The following is a 23,263-nucleotide window of genomic DNA, read 5'->3' as shown; positions in this document are numbered from 1 at the left end:
AAATGCCCTAGGGTTCTCCTGCTTCAATATCAGACTGACTATATGGTTCCTAAAAAATGTTTTCCCAGCAATGCATGCGTGTCTCTGGATGAGGAATACGATGTATACACAACGTCGTCTCTTTTGCCTGCAATGGTCTTCGCTATGTAACCACTTAATACTTGTTAGTGCCGCGTTCTGAGAACCGCATCAAGGTCGAAAGGAAACCTCGGTAGTGTCCATGGTAAAATCAAAATAATAAAAAAAAAGAGCTTCGGGGCACGTAAGCTTTTTTTATGACGTGTATGTGCGAGAGCATTACTTGTCGCGGAATTTGTCACTGAGCTTAGCGTAACAGCGTAGTTTAATGTAGTTTGATGTGCTTTTCTTGTTTGATGGGGGCTGCTAATGAGGTCGCGACAACGAGGGGAGACGAACCAGTCATATTGCGGCCTCCCAGCTCAGTTTAGGCCTGCCCGAGTCATTTAGTGAATCTTCCGCGTGCCTAGGGTTCGAACTACGCGCCTTAGTCCAGCTTGCGCCATCTAGGGAGTCGATTTACATACGACGATTTACATACTGCATCGTGTCTTTTCTCAGGATTTTCCTCCTCGGAGCAACCATTTCGCAGTTTTGGCTAGCAGCGCCGCGCCCACTTAATTGGCGCAGCCGACAGGATCACCCAACTGCGCATGCGCCGCGCACTGTGAGGGGTGTGCCAAGGTGTTGTGGATGTTTTAAAAGAATGAAAAGGTGTACACACGCGGCTCGAGTGTATACTCTCCGTCGTCGGGCCCTGCGCCGTTCCTCAGCCTTCTTCTGCGAAGTGATTTCCATATCTGTTGCGCTAGCAGGCGGCGTCTTGGGGCGAATTCAGTTTAGGTGGTTGCCCCCTGCATTCCAGTGTCGGAGTTCAGGCGGCCAGGATGGCTGGGTGCAAGGTAGCCTCCTTATACGGTGAGCCTACGAAGCCACTTTCCTGCCCTGAGGACTTTGTGACAACGATGGTTTACTTTATATGAACATTGCTGCCTACGTTTAGGACATACACGGCTGTTTCTTCATGCTTTTAACGGCGAAGCTGTTGAGCAAATCGTTTGTGAATGGTGTCCGCAGTTAAAAATACCTATGTGCAGAGCGCTGGAGCACGTGCGCCTCGAGCGCACGTTCGTCAAGTTAAGCATTGGCCACAAACATTGGCCAACATTGGCCACAAAAAACACTCCAGCGTTCGCCGTATCACGAGGAATTAAGACACTTCATATATAGCGTACGCCCCTCCGTCGCTTGTCCTCGTGTCGCCATGCGCATGCGCTCTGTACCGTAGAAGAGCCGCAACTCGAATGTCGAAGCTACTGTAGGCGATCACTGACTCGGTCCGGCCGCGGACAGTTCGCACGGCCGAGGAAGAGGCCGCAGTTCGAGAGGCTCGGCGTGCAAAGCATCCGCTAGAGACGATAAGCGGCGCTTGCAGACGGGCGTGCGAAAACGTCGTCCAAAACGACGAGCTCACTCTGGCGTTGCTCAACATAAGGGCTTTGAAAATGCTACGCCGCCGACGGCAACCACGACACCACAATGATACTAAAACTGAACTCGTTGTGACCGTGAATGATTACCTGTACCGCAGCTTCGCCATTCAAGCCTTGCGCGTGACTGCAAGCTTCCCGGAAATGTTTCGTCCGTTCAGCTCCTTCAGCATTCTTTCCACCTCGTCTTGAGTTTCTGTTGGAACCTAACCTGCCAAGTTAGTCCGCCAGCACGGCTCCCTGCGGACGTGGGTGGGGTTGCTCGCGTACAAATGTGCATAGAACTATCCAGTTACTTTCGTCAATTTCGTCTCAGAGCCATGCATACATTCTATCTCTGCGGTAGCCAGCTACCGCTTCCTGGGCTTTGCTCGTCATTATTATTGTCATTGCAGTGCACGTTGTTCAAGATAGTCATTATTATTGTCATTGCAGTGCACGTTGTTCAAGATAGTTTGCCACTTACGGGTATATTGAATACTGGGTGAAAGGTGAATGTACGGCCGAGCGAAATAATTTCGTTTCTGGTCCACTTCGAAAGCGGTATAGCTGCGGAAATGAATGCGCGGGAAGCTTACACTGCGCTTGTTAGTTTTTGTTCAGTGTGCTTTTTCTCTGCACTGTTCTGTCTGTATCTGAGACAGCAGTGGGAGACCTTTAAACCTGGAATTTGACTTTCTTGGCTCCGAGTGTGTAAGGTTCCTTGTCATTTCGGTTCTCATGCTATTTCGAAGCTCTCAGTATGCAGTCAGCTTTGTCGGGAGCGCTTTGCAACATTTCAATGTAACGAAGCTGCGGTAGCTGGCATATGTTTTTACTGTCCTTTAACGGAAACATTCCGCCGTTATTTTTAGCCTCTTACTCTACAGTCAGCCTAGCCGGGAGCGTTTTATCACATTGTAATATAAAGTAGGTGCAGCAGCTGCTTAAAGTTGTTGCTGTCCTTTTGCGGCAACACGACATCGTGGGCGTTGTTCTTCCTCAAATGTACTCCAGGTTTCTTACGGCGTTTCTTTTGCTCTAATGCCCGCGGTTATTCGATGTCCAGCTTCGGTGTCTGTTTTGTATTCAAGAAATCAAATGGACGGTGCGATAACGCCAAGTTGTAACCAATGAGACAACGAAGTGGTGTGCAGCGTTACCCCCCCCCCCCTTCCCCCTCCCTATTTTTTATTTGTTTTTGCGCGAGCGATATCACTTGTTAATTTGCCGTACGCTGAGCTCCCAAGAAATTGCCCATACACGCATGGTTACGACGTCGTGGTCGTCCCACTTCTCTCTGACGTCAGGAACTTCGTGATGAGTGCATGAGGTCACGATGCAGTTTCTCGAAAGAGACAGTGGACCTCCCTGACTTTGCGTGGACTGCCAGGGACTTAATTTGTCGCTATTTGCTTTTTCGTGGACTCCCAGTGCCTGCGGTCAACCCGCTCTTGCGGTTGCACCGTCCAGCTTTTCCTCGTGATAGACAGTAGGGGTTGTCTAATGCGTTTGAGGCTATGCTTGGTACACTCAGTGCCGTCAGTGTAGGCTAAAACTATAAAAGAAAAAGCTGTAGCGGCGGATCAGTCGACGCTGTTGTCACTCTTGAGGATCAAATACGTGATCAATCTCCTTGTGAAAAGGAGACGTCGTACAGAGCAATGAGCGTACAAAAAAGGGATCCCAGTTCCCAAAATGGTGTACGGCGTTCCATTTCCTCCTCACTTTCCCAAGGGAAGAATGGCGACGTGAGTGTGTGTGTTAGCGCGTGACCGCGAACACAACACTCACGTCACAGTTACCACCACATTCACTGTTCTTGCGAGTTTCTTCGGACCAGGAATTAACTGAATTTTGTTTTTAACATCAGAGCTGTTTATGCTTTTAGTTCCGCCGTCGTTACCAGGAAAAAATACAAGAAATACCGAGCGCACGTGAGCGTGCGCCTCGTGAGGAGCGCCCGGCCAGCTCGACCTTCGAGAACACTCTGCCCAGCGTTCCAGGCGTGATCTCTCGCGTGCTCTTCTCATCGCCAGTTCACGTGCTTTCGCGCCTGAAGTGGGAGAGCACTGACGCCGAGTTCGCGAAGCCGGTTGCCGCGGGTTCTAGCGCGAGCTAACGCGGCCCCCTTTGGGAGAGATGTGAAAGGCTACGGACAAAACGATGCGGGCCTGCCGCTCATGGAGAACTTTCAGCGGCAAGTTCGGAAATCCATGTGAGCTGCAGCAGCCGTGTCTCCGCCGAAGCCAGAGGGGCCGTCAGCTCTGCTGTTTCTCCAGCCTTGCACCACTAGTGTAAACTGCGCGTTTTTTTTTTTTTTTTTTTTCACAGGCCACTTGTAAGATCATTCGCGTTTGCTGCTGTTTGCGGCTTTCCCGGATCGCTTTCGCCCACCACAGTGCACGCACCTTCGGTAAGGCATTGACGGACGCGTGTGTGTAACACTGCGGTCGTCCGTGGTAACGCTGCCCGGGGCCGTTTAGCTCGCCGACGTAGTGGTGGTTCCCGTTTCCAGGGAGGTGAGCGCGGTAATGAGAGGGCATGAACCCCACTTCCTACTTGTCGGGGAAATCCCCCCCGCCGGGGTTCGTTGCACCCCTCGGCGGAGCTGCTGCCACTACGCGCAAGGTTGAGCGCTCCCCATTCATTATGTATGTGGATTCCGAGCGCGCCGCCGCGCAGTGCATGCTTTCGTTAACCACGTCGTCGTATCCGCGCTTCGGGCCCCGTAGGAGCCGTTGCGTTTGAAGATTCGGTTTCCGGTTTATAACAAGCACTATGCGGGTGTATAAATCTTTTTTTTTTTTTGTGCGTTCTAGCTTCTTTATGTTTGTGGGCGATTTCTTTTCTCGGTCTCGCTGTCGAATCATCGCGGATAGTGTGTGAAGGGGAAGTTGTCGACGCTTCCTGTGCTGCCCGCAGAAGTGGACTTGTAGGGCGAGAAAGCGGAGTACGCGGCTGTTGCGAGGGCGGAAAGTAAATAAATGGAGTGCCAGTTTGTTCGCCTTAGGGCTAGGGGACAACCAGCACTATCACCGACGTGATTGTACACCGTGATGACGCTTTTCTTTTTTAGTAGCGAAACACCTAAGGACCTCGCTCTGTCCGGGGCTTGGCGTCCGTGTACACAGTGTTGCGCATGCGCGAGGAGCATGGGATTGGATTGGATTTAAGTGGATTGGATTGGATTAAATTGAATTGTATCGGATTGGATTGCATTGGAATTGTATATACTGTACACACGCGTTGTCACTCATTTACATGCGCGAGAGGGCAGTGCCACTGGTGATTTACGGTAAGAACGATCCCCAGTGCGTCTCCCACTCGTCATGATGCACTTCGTGGAGATGCGTGAATTTTTGTTTCTCAGAGCTGGGTTAAGGTTGCCTTTGCTTGAATCTCGTGAAGCTTTTTCCTTCGTGAGAGGCCAATCGATATGCCCTGCGGCGAGTCGATATCTGACACACATGGTCCAGCATACCGTCACCAAGAGATGTGGACCGGCTGACAAACAGGGCGCGTCATATGTTACGCTCTTCATCTATTACGACTTAAAGCCGATTTGGTGAACGACGTGTTTGGGAAGCGGCGCAGACGTGTGTGCGGGGCAAGAAAAAAGAACATGTGAGGTAAATATGTTTCTTTGGATTGCTTAAACGAGAGCATTAGAAGGCAACGGAGGCAATGTTGAAGAGTGAAGTGCAGTAAACATTCGATATAACAAAATTGCTTTATTGCGGATATCGCTTTATTTAAAGTGTTTCATGGTCCCATCTGCCGTTCAAAGAGGAAAACCCCCGCTTTTAGTGAAGTATCGCTTATAACGAAGCCAGTGTGCTGTCTCGTGGACTTCGTTGTAACGAGGGTTCGACGTACTTCAGTTAGGCACTGTTATGGTAAACTAAGAAGACAGTGCGAAACGTTGGTTCACGCTGTTATGTAGATTTATAATTGTACGTGGAGCGAGACCGTCCGAAACGGTTTTGGCGATGGGGATAGGAGCTGGCGATATTCGACAATCTGGTTGCTCAAGCGTGAGCCGAGCAAGAAGTAATGATTAACGAACGAGGTTACCACTGCTTCAGACCGTCAGGTTCGCGCTCTTCGCCGCCCGCGCTGATAGCGCGAGTATTAGCACCGACGCGCCCGACTGCTCATCAGGTGCGCTGCTCGTTATTCTCGACGGATAAGCGCGCATTGTACCGCGGCGGCGTACCGTCGGGCACGCGTCGTATACAGGGTGCGGCCGGCGGAGGACTCGTCAGACGACTCTCGGGATGGAGAGCTCGGTCGAGAAGAGCGAAAGCGGCATCCGCGACCGTGTCAGCCGGCCGGTCGACCATTAGGCCGCCGCGGTAGACTCTCCTCCGGCTGCCGCGGGGGTCCACGTCCGCTCGAACTTCCGAGGCGCGCACGCTAATGGCGGACCTTATGGTCGGGCTTCTTCGTTCCCTTCCTTGCAGCGCTTCTTGCGGACGACTCCTCCACCATTGCCACCTCTGGGCATCTTCCATCGCTTGCGTCGTCCTCGTAGCAATGCAGGTAGGGAGGGATCGCCGCTAATTAAAGACGGATAGTTCAGCTCCAGCTGCGAGTGACGACATTTTTTAAAGTTTGCATGTGACGGTAGACGTGCTGACTTCGTTCTACCATCCAGTAGTAGCTGGTACTTTGGTCGTGACAAATGACCCCGTACACAGCATCACGCAGAGAGCAGGAGGAGGACAGAGGAGCAATTTATTTTACAAGAGCATAAAGCAGCTAGCTAGCTAGCACACACCCCGCGACCTCCGTGGTCTGCGTCACCAACGCGAGTTTGGAGGTGGGGTCTGAGCTCCCCGGGACCAGCTTCGAGTGAGAGGAGGTGGAGTACGAGGGGAAGAAATTGGGTGGACACTCGCATTTAGAGTGATTGTGAGTGTCAGTGGTGCCGCTGGCTGGGCATCAGGGAAAGGGGTCAGAGGGAAGACATCCGTCAGCATCCTCATGGGCGCTTCATGCGCGTCTCAAAGCTGTGCACCAATCATGAGCGCAGCCGGACCCAGCTCCTTACAGATGGTTGACCCGGCTTCTCTGCTAGCAGATTATGACACCCATTCCTAGATAGCGGCTTTGATAGCAGCTTTCCGCATCAACCCGACAAAGAGGGGACTGGGGGAGCACTGAGAAAGTTTATTCGCGATAGCTGGACTGATGGAATGCCCGGGTAGACCTGTTCCGGTGTGCACACGGTGTATCGCGTGCAAGCGAGCGCCTCGATGTGCGACGGATTCGATCCACACACAGCCTCAGGCAGTCAGTGCAGACCCGGCCTGAATCCGCTGTCGTCCGAGCCATGATATTACACGTTCCAGCACGGGATTGGCCATTGGAGATTAGCCAGGGTATCATCCCTTCCACCACAGTATCAGCAGCACTGACTCTACCTGGCCGCGCGAATCCTACCACAGATGGCGCACGCTGTCGGGTGAGATTAGCAGAGACTGTAATAACGAATTCATACCAGGAGTGACGTGTATTCGCTAGACGCCATGCAAGAAGCTGCAGTTGCATTGGCTAGGACTCCTGTGAGGTGTCGTCGCGGAAGAACAACGGACGAGCATCATCGCCGCTGGCGCATGTTTCTCACAGCACTACACGGGAAAGTCTTGAATCATTTGGGATGGAGCTGTGCTGACGCACATATCCGCAAAACTCATGTGCGGTCGTCGCTCAGTTCTTTTCGTCTCGCCTCGCGTCGTTGAGCGACTGTCATTCGTTCATCACTCGAACCCCAGTGGAAGGGAGGGCGCGGAGTCGCCCAAACTGCGGGCGGCGTTGTCCGTGCTCTGCTCATCGTGTCGGGTGAGAAGACAACGCAGAGCGGGCCCCGCGGAGGTCTTCGTACGCGGCCCCGGTCCCGCGGGTGGGGTGAAGGCCCCGCGTTGGCATTTGCACGTCTCCATCCCCCGCGCCGCGGTGGAGGAGCAGCCACAAACCTGTTTTTGGGCGCCCAGAGACGTGATAAGGAGCCCCTCCTCCTCTTCCTCCTCCTCCTCCTCCGATGATGATTCGTCCTCTTCGTCGTTCTTGTCTTGTGTGCATCGCGCGCTGCGCACTCACAAAGAGCGCATTACGTCGACGCGCGGACGGGCTGATGGCCCCTTCGGCGCTACAGCTCTGTCGCTTGCTTCTGAGTTGCGTCGCTCGAGAATGCCAAGCCGTTGACAACCACCTCAGCGATTTCTCGACGGTTAATACGCGAACGTCGAGCGTGCGAGGGCATGTGAGTGACACGCATTACCTTACGTGTCACTTTTGTAGAAAGTAAAGGATAACAACCTCGCAGAAAGAGATGTTGCTTTCTGAGCTGGATGTTGTCAGGGCCTGCACCCCGTGGGATGCATCCTTAGCCTTAGTGCTGGCTGGGACTCCAGGTCCGCCCCCCAAGTCATCGCTGGTCCCGAGGTTTTGGAGCTGGTCAGCTGCTGCACCCAACACTCGACTCGAGGAACGTCTGAGGAAAAAAAAAAAAAAAAGACAAGAAGAGAAATTGTGCTCCTCATAAATGCCTCCCGAAGCATAGTTTTCGCTGCAGTATATCGGCCGCGACACACAGCAGTTACCAAAAAGCCTTTCTAGAGGGTGTTACCGTGACGTAACGATCTTATAGTAAAAATGTAGAGAGGGGCAAGTTCGGTACAGTAGGGAAGGAGCGTTGGGATGATGTTAACGGGGTCGACACGGTACACCATCTACGGTGACGTTGTACGGGCACTTCGGTAGCTTCATGAAGGCGGTTTTCCAGTTATCGCGCTTGAGCTGCCCCTGTGGACTCCAGCGGGGTTTCCTTGGAGCTTCGCGTAATCGCAGATAAGGGCAGTGCGCATGCGCGGAACATTACAGGAACGGTCATTTTGCCGAGTGTAGGCCCAGACCGAATTGGTTTAAAATAAACGCGCTGGACTTGGAATGGGTATAGAGGGAGCCCTTTTGACGCGTATTCCGAAGTTACGTTTAGCTTGCACCACAACCTTGTCGTCAGACGCCCGCGCAAACGTTGCGGTGTTTGAAAGTATTAGGGTCGTTGCTCGGGAACTTTCTAACAACGTGATGGCGAAGACCTTGTTGCACATGACATTCTGTTGATCTGCTCGTGAACTTTCTATTCAAATTTGCGACCGCGCCCGTTTACTGGACAAAACCCTGGACAGCACCGTCCGAAGTTCATACCGCTCGATCGCCATTGCATGCCAGGACCCTGTTCGCCTCCGTCGGTACCTTCACCTCCGCGCCGCAGCGGCCTTTGGCGCTGCTGCTTCCCTTTCCAGGCGCGCGATCTCCGGCTTGCACTCTCTCCGACCACAGCTTATTTCGTACAACCGATTTTCGCCACCTCCTAAGGCGCGTGCTAGGGCCACTGGGGATCGAGGCTTTCGCCTTCAAAAAGAAGTCACGAGAAAGTGTGTCGGAGGATAGAGTTACGTATAACTATCTCCGCTTGCGGCATTTCTCAGCTCCGCACGCATCGCTGCGCGCTCATCATTCGATAGGTGTCAAATGAAGCTCCTCGACTCGTTTCCACGAATATTGCGGTTGCAACAGGATTGTCGAAGACCTCGTTGCCACGGCAACGGCATATGGCAGCGCCCGCGTGACCCTGCAGCAGACGGCGGCCTTGCAGCCTTAAACCACCACTCGATCTCGCGCCAGTTGACACGTTTTTATTGCTGTTTCGCAACCTCCTGGCACCGGCGCCGGCTTTTGGCGAGGCTTTGTTCTCGGGGAAACAGATCGGGGAAAATTGGTTGCAAGCCCTGCAGGCGCTGAACGACCCGTTTCGATTGCGGCCTTCGCTGCAGTGCTGTGCAAATACGCCTTATGTGCGCGCACACGTGAGCGCCCTGTCTCGGGCCTCTTTCGGGGTGCCCGATTACACTGCGCAACATCCCTTCTCCGAACGACGGGTGCTTCAGAGAAAAGTAATTATCTCGGGCACGTTGCGTCACCCGCGACCTGTGGCTCACAACGGCGCGCACCCACGCTTTTCAAGAACTAAATGAGCTCTTGTTTGTTTTGACCTTTCTTTAATTGGTGGTAACTGTATATTCTTAGTCCCCGTATACTGCCTTCTAATCCCGGTTTCTCATCTTGCCTCATTCTTATTCGTTTTCGCACGCACGTACCCGCGCTTTCAGTATCTTTTCACGCATTCCTCATGCAGCACTCAGTTGCCCCCACAATCCATAGGCGTGGCGATTAATGGAATAAATGGTGGGGCGCTGTTAGGCTTACCTTTGCCTTAATTAGCTGTTTGTAGTAGAGCACGTGCTAGATTTTAGAGCGATAGCTTTACGTGTCCCATTTCGCGAAAATCCGCGTTATGTGTGCGCTGATACAAAGAATCCCTTTGAATGAGGTGTCAGCATACTTACCCCCAATCCTCATCCTATTGTCCTTGAACGCAAGAATGCGGCGGCCTGGTAAAATACCCACTTGGCTGCTCGTCCAATGACAATACAAAATACAAAAAGGGCTCGCACTGGAGCCCAGACCTCGATGCGGCATTCCAAGTCAGTTCGGCAGTAACGAAAGGTTCTAATAGATGGCGCGCGGGCAGTGCGAATGCGGGAAAATTAAAACGATTTTACAAAACCACCACCGTGTTTATCGTGGAAAAGGCGACACGGGAGTGGAACAGCGTGATAGGTGGGCGGGGACTTGTCAGGGACTACAGGTGACCGTCGTATTGTGACGACAGTTGCAGCGAAATGAGCAGATACGCGGCCATCCCCCCTCCCACCAAAAAACGCAACAGCATAAATGAGCTGTTTTCTGTTTCCTGCCGGATTCTTGCGAACTAGACGTCCTCGTGGATCACGTGAATTGTGCAGCATTTTAAACTGGCCATGTAGCCGGCTCTTAATTGCCTTTGCTCGAACCTCTTAGCACAGCAACAGCGCCCTTTCGTAGCTTCCCCTGTTCTATATTAAAGTTGTTTCTACTACTTTTTTGTAATAGGCTGCTTTCGTGTCTGTACTCGTCTCGCCCGATGGTCTCCCAACATTTGAATGCGGAAGCCTGCCAGACTGATTCGCAGATGCCATGTGCGGCGAGTGACAGGCGCATTGGGCAATACTCGCTCTTTAACTGCGTCAAAGGCGGAAGCTAGATGCCGTCGTTATATCGCGGCGCGCTTGCATACGGAGATGACTGCGCGCGTGCGGTGCGCTCACTCGGTCTCTGCAAATTTCCCGCGCTGTCTCTCTGCCCCTGCATCGCGCGCTCATTAACCTCGTTGATGAATCATGTCTCGAGCGCGAGACGTCGCGGCGTGTTAGCAGTTCGCGTATCGATTGAACCTGAGCGGAACTGTATACGATCGGACGTAGAGGAGCTATAGATGCATCGCGTATACGCAGGGGATTGTGTCTGGAAAAAAGATAAGGATATATTGTTTAGGCTGAGCAGATGCAGGGGTTAATCTACCCCTGCATCTGCTCAGGGTTCAAAGGTTTCGAATGAACCGGGCCCCTCGGGCATAGGGGGCTCCCCCGAGGGCTAGAAAAATGGCAGACTGTGGTTTCGTTCGAATAAGCCTCCTGCTTACTTCCCCTGTTTGAAACAGAGATTATATATCCATATACAATCATCAAACGAGATTATATATCATCATTCGTTGTTTAAATAATGGATGATGAATGTTATAATTATAATAAAGCGTTATATTAAAAAACATTTTTTGTGAAAGTTCGCTATCAATCTCGTTTTCTACAGACGCCACCTTCTCTAAAAGATTTAGATCCGTGCATGATGAAAACATTTGGATAATAAACTACTTAAATTATTTGTTGTGCTTAGTCGGCATACACAATATACATAATATCCCGGTTCGTACGGAAACGCTGCCTTAGGAGTGCTTAAATTTCTGTTGCTGGATGAAATAACAGCTTCTCAAGAAAGCCCATCTCTCATCTTCGGCAGGGCCTAGTGTCACTAGATAAGGTTCTAGTGACATATCTAGTGACACTAGCAGGGCCCACACGCAGGCAACCCAAGCACGCGCTGACTAATGAGCGACGCAGATAGAGGAAGCCATTTTTCACGACTGCGCTTCCTGATTTTCGAGGGAAGGTGCTGTCTATTGAAACAAGGGTACACTGCGCTAACGCTTGAGAGGAATGGAAGAAGCACATGCGACACTTAGACTGAACTTCTTGGTGTCGCACGTATTTCTTCCTTTCGTCTTACTTCTCGCGTAGTTTGCCATTGTTTCAGTACGAACCAACTAGCACGACAAGTCTTAATGCTGTTTATGTCTCTTCGGCTCCTGGCATAGTTCAATTCCGACTCTCCACGTGGTCTGCGGGAGAGTAGACGCCCAGGCGATGTTCATAACTCCGGAGATTCTTGGAGTACATACGGCATGTGTTATTTGTTGCCAATTCTACAAAGTGTCAAGCCTCAAGAATGAAGAGAGGGTAAGGCGGAAGGGGGGGGGGGGGGAGGGAAGGGGCTTCTTTGTTTTTTGTTTTTTTTTTTTTCAACCGGTCCTTCAGCACCGTTATTCCGGCCCTGAGCAGATCTGATATATGGGTTCGCACTGATGGGTGCGCATTAATTCTGATATGGGTGCGCACTGACGCCGTTTCGCAGCGGTTGCTCACCCAAAACATCAAAAAAGAAAGATTCCAAACTATTCCAAAGCATGAGCCATGGTCTCCCAATCTCGCGGTTCACCGCGGTAAGTCACCGTCAGACATTTCAACGACGAAAAACACCACGATGGTGGCGACCGGCCTCGCTGATTTTTCCTCGCCCAGCCGCGTCCGTGACGCAACTGGCTTCGATTCTCGCGGGAGGGAAAGTTCTACACCTTTCCTTCTTCTCACTTCCTCCCCTTGTCCACCGCCTCTCGGCGCTCCGCAGCACGCAGGCATCCAAATGTAATCCGCAGGGTTTCGAAATTAGCCTCCTTCGGTAACCGCGCGTACACCCACTACGTCCCAGACAAGCCTGAGGCGACCTCTTGTACCTCTATGCTTTCATCCACCATCTTTTTCTTTGTCGCGCGATTGGCGGAACTATAGACTCCGTCCAACAGCTCGAATCTGGTTGCTTCTTCCACCCAGGAGTGCTTAAGCCGCCGACTGGACCAATGACAAGAGACTCGGTCCTTATACGCCATCTCTAACGTGAACGCGCTAGAGTTGGCGACGCAGTGGCAGTCGCGCAACGCACGTTTCCGCATCCCGAAAAGTAAACCCGAAGAACAGAACCTGTTTCTGCCCCTCCGTGTGCATACGTATAAGCGCGGAGACCCGTACACTACTGCTGCCTGCCGTGGCCGTACACCGCGGCTTATTCACCGGCGGCGCGTTTAATATATCGTACCTTCTTCCCGTTTGCGTTGCGTCATCCTGAAGCCCATGCGACGCGACTCCGTTTATGCGCGTACTCGTGCGCTTGGCATGTGTGCGTCCTGTGCAGCATTGCGTGCGTCTGCATGCCGCGCGGCATTTGCGCAACGCGTACCTGCCGCGATGCCAAGCAGAGGGAACACCTGTTAGAAAAGAATGCGGCTTTCCGTTCCCAGAGCATTTTAAAAATGATAGTCTTTCTTGGGACACTAAAACGCAGGAAGTTTGGTCTGTCTGCCTGTCAGTAACTCGATTCAGCCACCCGGCCAAAGTAAAACAAAATCTGCGCAATAGTCTTATATGCTCACAGCCAAATCTAAACGTCTAAGTCCGGTGTCAGTGTTCATACTTGTCAACGCTGTTGAACAACAAGACATTACGAAAATATAAGGCAGAAAATCAATACACAAGCGATATTTGCGGTGTTCCTTTTTAAAAAAATTCATGGATGCTTGGTTTTTGCGATAGCAAATAAAATACTACATCAACGGCAGAAACCCGTCGCCTGCTGTTGCCAGCGCTACCTCCTGGCGGCATTTAAGAAATCAAACGGCAATGGCAACGAAAGGTTCCACTAGATGTTGATCCACGTTCCGCTTGGAACGCTCGTGCATCGTGGTTCTATAAATGTTGTAAGCAGGGTGCCTCAATTCACGCGCGTCTCCGCCGTACGGCAGTGCTGGCATCGAGGAACCCACTAGACTTGGAGCAGTAGAACGTGGTAAATTTAAATTTATCTTGAGCAAACCTCTAGCGTGTTATCTTGGGAGGAACGAGACGGGAAAGGAACAGCATGAGGGGTGGGCGGGAAAGAGAAGGGAGGCCTTTACTTGGCAGAGGCGCCAGCCGACTATCGTCTTTCGGCAACATTTGCAACGAAAGGAGTAGATACGCGGCCATTTTTTTAACCTCAGAAGCGAAAAATAAGCACAAAACCTTACCTTTTCGAAAAGCGCTTTTTTAGTCACTCAACGGCAATAGGGCAGCATTGAGGCAACGTGAGGCCTTCCTTTTTAACAAGATGGCACTGACAGAGACGTCTTTGTACGTCCTCGCCATGTATAGAATACTGTATATAATACCTCTTGTGCGCGTATCTTGATCACACTTGGAGGAAACCTGGAGCGCGTGGCATTCGGTATCAACCCAGCGTATCAAACCAACGCGCATGCGCGAGTAGCAGCTTACCGCGCGAATTGCGTCACAGGAGCGCTGAAGCCCGTTCTACATGGGGCGAATTTCGCTTGCGAATTCGCAGCTGCTGCGCCGCTCGTGCACCAAAACGATCTATTCTCGTTGCTGTGGCGAATTTTCAAATGTTTGGAAGAGTCGAACTTCTCTTGTGAACGCCGCTTAGTATTTGGCAATATGACGCAGCAGTGAAAACAGGATTGATTGATTGATTCAAGCCTTTATTGGAGGAAAGGGGAGGCCCGGAGGCCGTGCATGGGGGAATGGGAGTTGAAGGGAAGGGGGTAGCAATAGGTCTTCGTCGCACAATTGAATGTCCCTTCTTTGAGCACTCATTTTGCGTCCATGATATTAAGGCTCTTCGCAGGATGGGTAGTCACCCCCAGGCTACAATAATCTCGCAAAATAAATCGCTTTGCCGCACGGGCGGCGCCGCAACTGCGAATTCGCAGGCGAAATTCGCCCCATGTAGAACGGGCTTGACGCGTCGTCTGCCACTTTCTGCTAGCTACTTTGCGCAGACGACGTGAACGTAAACGTCTTGTTGTTTCCGTGGGGACGAAATTTATGCCATGTCTGAATCGTCTCAAACTTACGAAATGAAAACCACGCAGCTGCGTGTTGCTTGGTGTTTAGGAAAGATGTGCATTCTTTTAATTTCCTGGTAGAGCTTGAGTACGAAAAGTCCGTGCTATCAAGCTCGAATTCGATCTGTAAGTGCGCTAGGCCTTGCTACAGTTAACGTCGTCCCGGCGTCGACCGACAAGGCTAAGTGTGGTCGCAACATTGAAGCTGTTTGCGATTCTTCGCTTCCGAAACTAATTTGTGGGGTTGCTGCTTGCAAGGACTTCAAAAACCAAGGAAAAGCAGGAAAATTCCGCGTGCTTCGAACTTCAATAATGTCGAGAACGTCCTACGAATTTGGGCGGGTCTAATTCTCACGCTATGCGCTGTGTTGTCACGCTTTCATTAATGGAAGAAAAGTTCTTAGGAAGTATTTATGTGTAAGCATTCTATGCCCTGTACCCCTACTCAAACGTTGTAAGGCCTTGTATCGGCACAAAAATCTGTAATTGGCAGAGTGAATAAATTTACTCTTTATAATAGTGTAAACGTAGATCATTGTAAGAAAAAAAAATATATAACAGAACGAAACTTAAAGTTGCTAAATTTGGCTTATAATAGCCGAATCTGGCAGTTTGCCGGGCTGGTGTAATAGCCAACGTAACCGCCGTAACCGATTTGGCGCCATCATGCGAATAACTGGGGAAAAAAACGAGAGAGAGAGAGAGAGAGAGAGAGAGAGAGAGAGAGAGAGAGAGAGAGAGAGAGAAGGGGGAGGGGGAGGAGGAGGGGGAGGGGGAAAGGGCGCTGACGATCTGGTTTGACGCGTTCCTTCAATGTCATCAAGGAAACGTTAGGTTGGCGAAGCGGGAAAGCCGCGTAAAAATGCTTGTGCATTGGTAGACAATTCTGAGAATTTCCGTAGCTTTTCTTTCCGCATTCCTTACAGTGGACGCAAATTTCCGGATTGCCTAGGTGGTGCTCTTCTTTCTTTTTTTCCGAAGAACGGTTAAGCAACTATTTGCAACGGGAGTTTCCTGCTCGGTTCGGGTTCAGTGCTAAAAACGGCATTCGGCTACCGTTCCTGTGGGAGCAAACCGCAGGGATTTCGTTTCTTTCCATGGTTAAGCAATGATAGACGCGCCCAGACTCAAACAACCCAACCAGTTGGAGCACGATATAAAAGGGATATACCCGTCCCGCAGTAGCCTAAGTTTATAGAGCGCAAATGCACTATAACAGCAATTACTCTTTGAATAGTTCCTCTTCCTTCCTTCAAGGAATGTCCTTTAATAGCGTGTGCGATGTATTAGCTTAAGTACTTAAAATCAAATGCGGCGTAGCGGCTTGTTGAAACCCACCCAGAAACGCAAATTGCGCCCGTTATGTTGCGCAACCGCTTGGAGTAGAATGGGTGTGAGTGGTAGTCATTTTCTCTTTTGGCGGGTGCTCGACTGTCCCGTTGTGTAACGCTCCTCGCTACATGGCTAGCTGTTGCGTACACTTCGTGCGTGTCCCGTAACGTACGTAAAAATACCCAGGCGTGCCGGTGATATCCGTGCACGATCGCTATAGCCTCATTGCAGGCGTGTAGTATACACACACGAGAATCGGCCGGGAGGAAAACATTTGTTCCACTTTCCGTCGGCGCCCGTAAAAGGAAAGACGGCGGGTTTTCTTTTGTTTCACTTTTTTCTCTGCGTCCATTTTTCTCGCTAGTTTCGCTTCTCCGTTGCGCCGGCTTTCTTCGGCCTCTCTGAGCGAGTATATTTACCTGGAGGCCAAAAGTGCCACTGCGCTTCCGAAGGCAAGAGGCGAAAGAGTTTCTCTAAGCCCAGCTGACGTGGTGACATTAGGCAACGAGTTTGTTTCATTTTTTTTTTCGGCCGATGCAAGCGTGCGTGCGTGAATTCACCGTGTGTGCCGCGCGCGACCGTGCGTGCTGCAGGCGGAGCGCTATTTCGAGGTCCGAGAGTTTGTTCACCGCGCATACGTGGGCGTTTCTATATCGGGGGTTCCTCCTCTTGTTTTTTTTTCGCCTGGCAATGGTGCGCGCTGACTGGAATGGGGGAGTCCATTTTGTTTGTCGTGTTCCGTTGTCCGTCACTCGATTGAGAAAGAAAGAAAGGGGTTGGGAAGGAGGGGGCGGGGGAGACCCGAGTTTCTGTCGTCTGCTCCCAGGAGACGCCGCGCAGACGACAGGCGCGGCTGTTGTGTAGTGCGCCATAGTTCCGTTTCGCACGTGGTTTCCGCTTTTGCCGCTGCTGCTATCTTCGCTTTGGCTACGCGCATGCCCTGTTTAAGTCGCTTTATTCTGATACTCGGTACCAGTATTTCGACTTTTGGCCAGACATGTCAAATACGTTTCAGTCCGATAACGATTCTATTTTATAGGGGTGTACCACAGTCTAAAAGAGACGGCAGTCGTATTCTGGCCGCAAATGCCGTAATGCGGGCGCAATGCTGGAAGCGACGCAGGCCGAGTAACTGACGGGACGTGATCGCTCACACGGAAAGGAGGTAGGGAAAGGTGTTGGTCGTTCCGTAATGTACCCGTTGGGCTGATGATCAGGTGTATTTAAACGTCATGCGCGAGGGACGCTCTAACAGGAAACATTCTCACGGCATGTAACACCCCTCCCATCCGCCTACCCCACGTTATGGGGTGTCAGCGTGCGTTACAATTCACCCTTGTCCAAAAAACTTCCGCGTGGCGTACACAGCAAGAAACATGCGCGTTACAGAAAAGTCGTCACCTTTTGCTTGAAGTCTATTCTCGCAGCAATCCGATGACGTTCCCACGGAAGGGGCTGTGCCGTTTGAAGATCACGCGTTGCTGTATCGACCCTTTGCTGACCGGGAATAAACGCGGAGGCTGTTTTTCTGATCGTGACGAAATCTATACGAAAACACTCACATAAACGAAATTTCGGTGCTCTGCACGAGAGGCCACACTGTAGTCTTACCTCATCTGTAGCCTCCTTACGGCGTGGCTCATAGTCCGCAGCTGTACAGCTTCGCCGGGTGAAACCCAAATTCACTTTTTTGTTGCCTTTACGCAATTAAGTAAGGACACAGACACGAACATCCGCAGAACTCGGCTTGAGCTGGAGCACAATCACTCTCCGCGAAACCCCTTTCGTGCTGCAAGCGGTGGTTATGGCTGCGTTCCGTATATAGTAATCGCGTGCGTGGAGAAGGTATGCGGCCGGGCCGACGACTGCTGCGCTGGCAGTATTCCCTAGTACTCTATCGCCAACTGAAATGCAATTACGACTGACTGGGTACGCAGAGGGGTTGCCGCGGCTGCAGTGTGGCTAGAACGCATTTTGCGGGAGAAAGACGATCCTGGGTTCAGGCGAAGCGCCGTATAATGACGTAACATCCTTGTAACCACCGCAGGAGGATGTGGTACACACGTAACGCGACCTTGGGGGGCCGCGCTGCTTGTCTTCGCTGGTGATCCGATTCATCAATCGAGTCGAATCCGGCTTGTGCTTTCAGCGTGGGAATCGACGTTAGGAGGGCTGAAGCCGGCACTAATGACTCGCGTCTGCTCTCGATTAATGACCTCCACGCTGCCACACTCCGCTTCAGTGAAGTTACGAAAGTGAGCTTGATGTACACTTAGGCCGGATGGCTGTAGCAGCAGTGACGAGGTGCGTTCACAACGATCAGGAGTGCTGGATGGAGTATAAGGAAAGGACGACACGGGCTATACTAACCACAGCGAAGCTTGCTCAAAGTTTGATGCTGTTTAGAGCACGTGAAACATCAGATGGAGCATGTTGAGGCTCGAGATGATCGTGGTGCGACCTGTACTGTCCAGTCTGAAAGGCGAGTAAGAAGGTTTTCACAACCCCTAACATACCTGTTTATAGTTCCCATGTTCAGGCTGTCATCATCGCCACCTGTTTGAAGCGGATATTATATCGTTATTATGCCAAATTTGAACTCTGTATTTATAGCGTGACGGTAAAAGTGAAACCCAAGCGAAGAGTATATGTGTTCTTTGGTGTGTGGAGGGGTGAAAACAATTTGTCTTGCCCAGACGGCAAGAGTGTAGCTCAACCGCCTGTTTTTGTTTTTCTTTGCAGTGAGAGATCAGCGTGACACGCTGCCAAGGGCCTGCAACTGAGGCTCTACATCCACGTTCGCTTTGGTGGCTTTCACGTCACGCCGACATTCGGGTAAGTCGATCTTCGTGTCGCATGTACTATTCTGAATGTAGGGGGAGGGGGGGGGGGGGGTGGACTGCGATAATGTCGCGTCTCTACATCACTGAAGTTCTAGGAGACTAAAACCTAAATCTAAGTGAATATCAATAACAAAATGATAAGTGAATGCTATACACAGGGTGTTCCGTTTTTGACTGCACCATACGCTTACAGTAAAGCGGCGAACATTAAATCGCTCCAGCTTTTTTTTAGCTGCGCATGCGCTTAGGTATATCAACGGTCACCAGAAAACACAGTAATGATGTCATCACTTAACGTAAGTTTTATTAAAAATGTAGGGTATAGCGTATACGGTTCGAAGTATGCGTCCTCAAAGGTCATCTTCAAATACGTCATTTCGACCACCAGACGCGTGAAATCGCTTGGGAATTTCGCTTTCATTTCGATAACATCAAATAGGGCAACTCTGGTAAAGATAAATCACAAGAAGCAAAGGCTGCCTGTGAAGCGTGGTTTCGGATTGCTCTATGTTAGGCTGGTAAGATTTTCATTCATTCATTCATTTCATACATTCATTCTTTCGGGATTTGCGTGGGTCATTGAGGACCAACTGCACATTCGTTTCAATCACGGACGTTAATTTCAGCGTTGGCGTAGTCCCCCCTTTGTTTGAGGAACGGGTAGGTTTTCGAGATCCTCGAATGTCCCAACGTGTAGTCATAGGCAAATGAAATGCGAACAAGAAAATATGAACTAGAACACGCAAAATTGAAAAACACTATTCGTGGAGGTCCAACAACGGGCCGCTATTGGTTATTGGTGCAGTTGGAAAGCCAGATATCCAAGCTTCGTTACTGTAATTAAGTCACGCGTCAGTTTGACTTGAATGGAAACAAATCGCGCCATTTGTGCGTCCTGGTCCATATTTTCGTGATCGCGTTTTATTTATCCGCGAATGTACAACACAGTGTATGGCACTAGCGTGTGTTTACACGACGGTCATGTCGTAAAGCTGGGCTGGTTAACGTCCGTGGGCTGTGATTGTCGGTGCACGAGCTAATATAGGCACTGTCCGCACGCAGCTGCGACATACGTGGATATAACGGCTGCTGGTCGTTTATGCGACCACGAACTCGTGGCACTCCCTCCACGGGGTCATCCTGTTTCAAGCAATTAGTCCTTTTCTGCCCAAGGGAAACCCGCTGCGTCCGGACGTCGTAAAAAAGCTTCGAAAGGAACGCTGGGAGAAGAAGCCTAGCGGAAATTTCTTTGAGGAGAAGCAACTTAAATCAGCTGTAGTTTTTGGGCCCGATTCGTTTGCAAGTGTGTGGTTTCGGCTACACTCCGATGTGAGCCAGCTGGTTCCTTCGTGCCAGTTTCTTCGTGCTGATGTGTGGGGGTGTGTTTTGTACCGCACAGTCGTTGGTAAGGTGATGAGCAGCCGTTAACAGCTAGGAACAACGAACGGGCTCCGCTGTTTTCTTCTCGCCAAATTCGATCTTCCCAAGTCTCCTAAAGGTGGGCGTTTTTATGTGTTCACCCGGCTTGCATATAAGTTAGTGTGCTATTCTGCGAACCGGGTTACACAAATCGGCTCCATGCTAGTCCTTGTAATCCCACTTCCGCCACGGAAATGTAGGGAGACATGCTCAAACAACGGTGATTACGCGAATGTTCAGATTACGCGAATTCGTTCACTCTCCCGTCGAAATAACGTCTGCACCGATACCGCCGGGAAAACCGCGTTGAGAGTTCTCGCTGGCATTATGAACAGCAATTGTATTCAATTTAAACGTGCAGACCAGAGGGAATTTCACTTTGAAAATGTAGGCGATTAGTTTGTTTCTTAAAAAAAAAACAATTATTATTTGTTTCACGCTTTCAAAAGACCGAAGTTTACGTGGCCATCACGTGATTTGTCGCAGGAATGCCGTGCAACACTGCATGAACTTTAGTGCTAGTCGACGCCCTTGAAATTGGCGCGGTGCGCCGCACCAATTGTAAGCTACTGTTATTGTGCGCCTTAAAGGCTGACCGACATTTTTTTTGTCAACCACGTATCGTGTTCAGCCTCTGTTGACGTTTAATATATAGCAGCTCTCACACTGAGAGCAACGTGTTCCTCCCATTTTCATTCGATGGTGCGCCGCGCACTCAGGATTTATTCAGTACAGTACATCTAGCAGTTCCATGTATACGTACGCGGCCGTGCCCTAATGGCTGGTGGTCGCTCGTTCCTTCAAGCGGCTGTGCGTTGGGTTTCCAGGATAAGGCTTCGAGACTGAGGTAGACATGAACGAAACGTACAGATAAGAAGTCCAGACAAAGTAAAAAGAAAAAGGCGGGAAAAATCGCCCCTTTTGAAGCGGCTAGGCGTGTCACGCGTGTGTGGCGATCCACTTTTGTGCCGATTCAACGGAGGCCTCTTATCACTGCTTATCTGTAAGGAGGTCTTGGTAGAGTCCTCTTGAATGTCGCTCGAGAAGTCTCCGTATACTCTGTGGTTTGACCGCGCTAAGGGTGAGAAAGTGCGACGAAAGTGGGAAGGACGGCGAGCGTATGTTTACGCCTGCATGGTTTACGGTCGGGACGTCGTCGGACGCTGAATTGGTACGGCCCGGCAACCGAGACCGAGATTGCCCCGTCGCCTCCGTCTACACTACAGTGTCCAGTCCCCGCGCTTTTAAAGTTTCTGTGCCGGGTAATTTACGAGCACGTTCTGCTATTTTCCGTCTCCGAGGCCGCAGGACTCATTGGTCGGCCGCCCACTGCTTGTTTACTGCACTGACGTCCCCGGAGATGACGTGTGTCCATGTTTTGGTGCACGGTGTGACGTAACTTCCTATTATGACGTCACTTTTTATTTCTTGTAGGCCTTCTCTCCCACTGTCTACGAGGCTACCACCTACAGTAATGCCCTATATGGTTCGCACTGAAGCCACCGAAATTAATATTTGCCTGAAGGCAGACAACCAGAACTGAACAAGCGGTGGAACGCCGATTTCCTTTAATTTAAAGATGAGATCACGGACGTGTCAATCGAGACAATGGACTGTTAAGAATTCCGACCGCAGAGGGTTTCGCGGGTTCCACTGCGCCACGCTGTGGGTTCCGCGTTTCCGATAGTGGCGGTCAACCCGACGAGGTGGCTCAGTCAGTGGCTGGGGCGTTGCGCTGCTGTGCCCCTAAGGGCGCGGGTTCGATACCGGCCGCGGCAGCCGCTTTTCAAATGTAGGCGAAAAGGGAAAACGCCCGTGTGTCCACGTTTTGGTGCACGGTAAAGATTTCCAGGTTGAAGTCAGAATTAATTTGATTCCCTCCACTACATTGCGCAATGTGTAGTTTCAGCGTGCCAAACCCCCAACATTCTTTTTTAACAGCTGAGCTGCTATAGGATTCTATCCTGCAGCAGCTCGTTTCTTTTTTTGGTGCTCCCCTCCTCCTCACTTGGGCACACCCTCTCCCTTCGGCCAGCTGTTCGCATCCGGCGCTTCATGTTTTGATATAAAATGGCGAAAATTGCCTGCCCCTAGAAAAGCGTCTTCTCAGAAATGCACTTATGTCTAAAAATGAAGCCGACTTTAAGGACATCGGCGTAACCTTGGTTTTTGTAAGCTGGCTTTCCCACATTGTGTGCCGCACAGTGAAGCCTACTCACCGAGAAAACAAAAAAAGGCGGCAGTGGGTGCGAACGCGGCGGAGGGATGACGACGATCCGGCCGCGGACGCCGAGTGCAAGCGAGATGCCCGTCGGAACTCCGAATACCGCGTGGCGGAAGATGCGAGACAGCGGCTGATTGTGGCCAACCAATAACCCACAAACAACACCGCTGGTCGCCGCCCCAGGCCGCGCCGCTGGCGTACGCCTGTAGCAGCGGCTCAAAGCGGAGATGGCCCAGGGCTGCGGTCCGCGCCGACCGGTGCGCTTGTGTGTGCACGTTGAGTTGACGGAGCGAGCAAGCGGCGAGGAGCCCTCTTCTCTTCCCTTTTGAGGGGTCAAGGTCCTGCGTGTAATCTCGTTTGGCCTATCCGTCTCGCGGCGGCCGCTGCTGGCGTCGGCGGGGGCGACGGCTTTTAACGCCGCTCGCATACGCACGCGTAGCCCCCTGGCCGAAGGTGTGAGGGTAGCTTAAAAGCTCCAAGTCGGATAATGTTCTGTGACCGGCGCGATTCTCGAAGCGACCTACTGTATGCTTCGTTTTCTTCGTCCTCGCAGAACGTGGGGGCGAAACTAGGGAGCTTTGTGCGCCGAAACTACTCGCGGTCCAGGTTGCGCATTAATTTGCACCGCCACTTTAGGGACTTTTTAGCGCGAAAGACCTACTGGCATCGGGGGCTAGCGTCGAGCCTGGGTCCTATTGATTGTGAAGCCGATGCCTTGACGACTATGCCACGCCCGCTGGCTGTGCTCTATGAGCAAAGCGTTGGACGTGTCGGCGCA

General features: G+C 51.2%; 1 protein-coding gene across 4 annotated transcripts in view; it reads left to right on the top strand.

Moving 5' to 3' along the window:
- Window positions 1–23,263, top strand: part of LOC144151826 (solute carrier organic anion transporter family member 74D-like) — a 166,923-nt gene that overhangs the window by 50,005 nt on the left and 93,655 nt on the right. For all 4 annotated transcript variants that reach the window (XM_077682969.1, XM_077682971.1, XM_077682966.1 and 1 more), the window contains exon 2: window positions 18,742–18,834. The gene's annotated coding sequence lies outside the window, so the exon portion shown is untranslated. The remainder of the gene's footprint in view (window positions 1–18,741; window positions 18,835–23,263) is intronic.

The sequence above is a fragment of the Haemaphysalis longicornis genome, unplaced genomic scaffold (assembly GCF_048455015.1).
Source record: "Haemaphysalis longicornis isolate Haplotype H1 unplaced genomic scaffold, Haemaphysalis longicornis Haplotype H1 scaffold_9, whole genome shotgun sequence".
Lineage (NCBI taxonomy): Eukaryota > Metazoa > Arthropoda > Arachnida > Ixodida > Ixodidae > Haemaphysalis > Haemaphysalis longicornis.
This window is presented reverse-complemented; position numbering and strand designations above follow the sequence as displayed.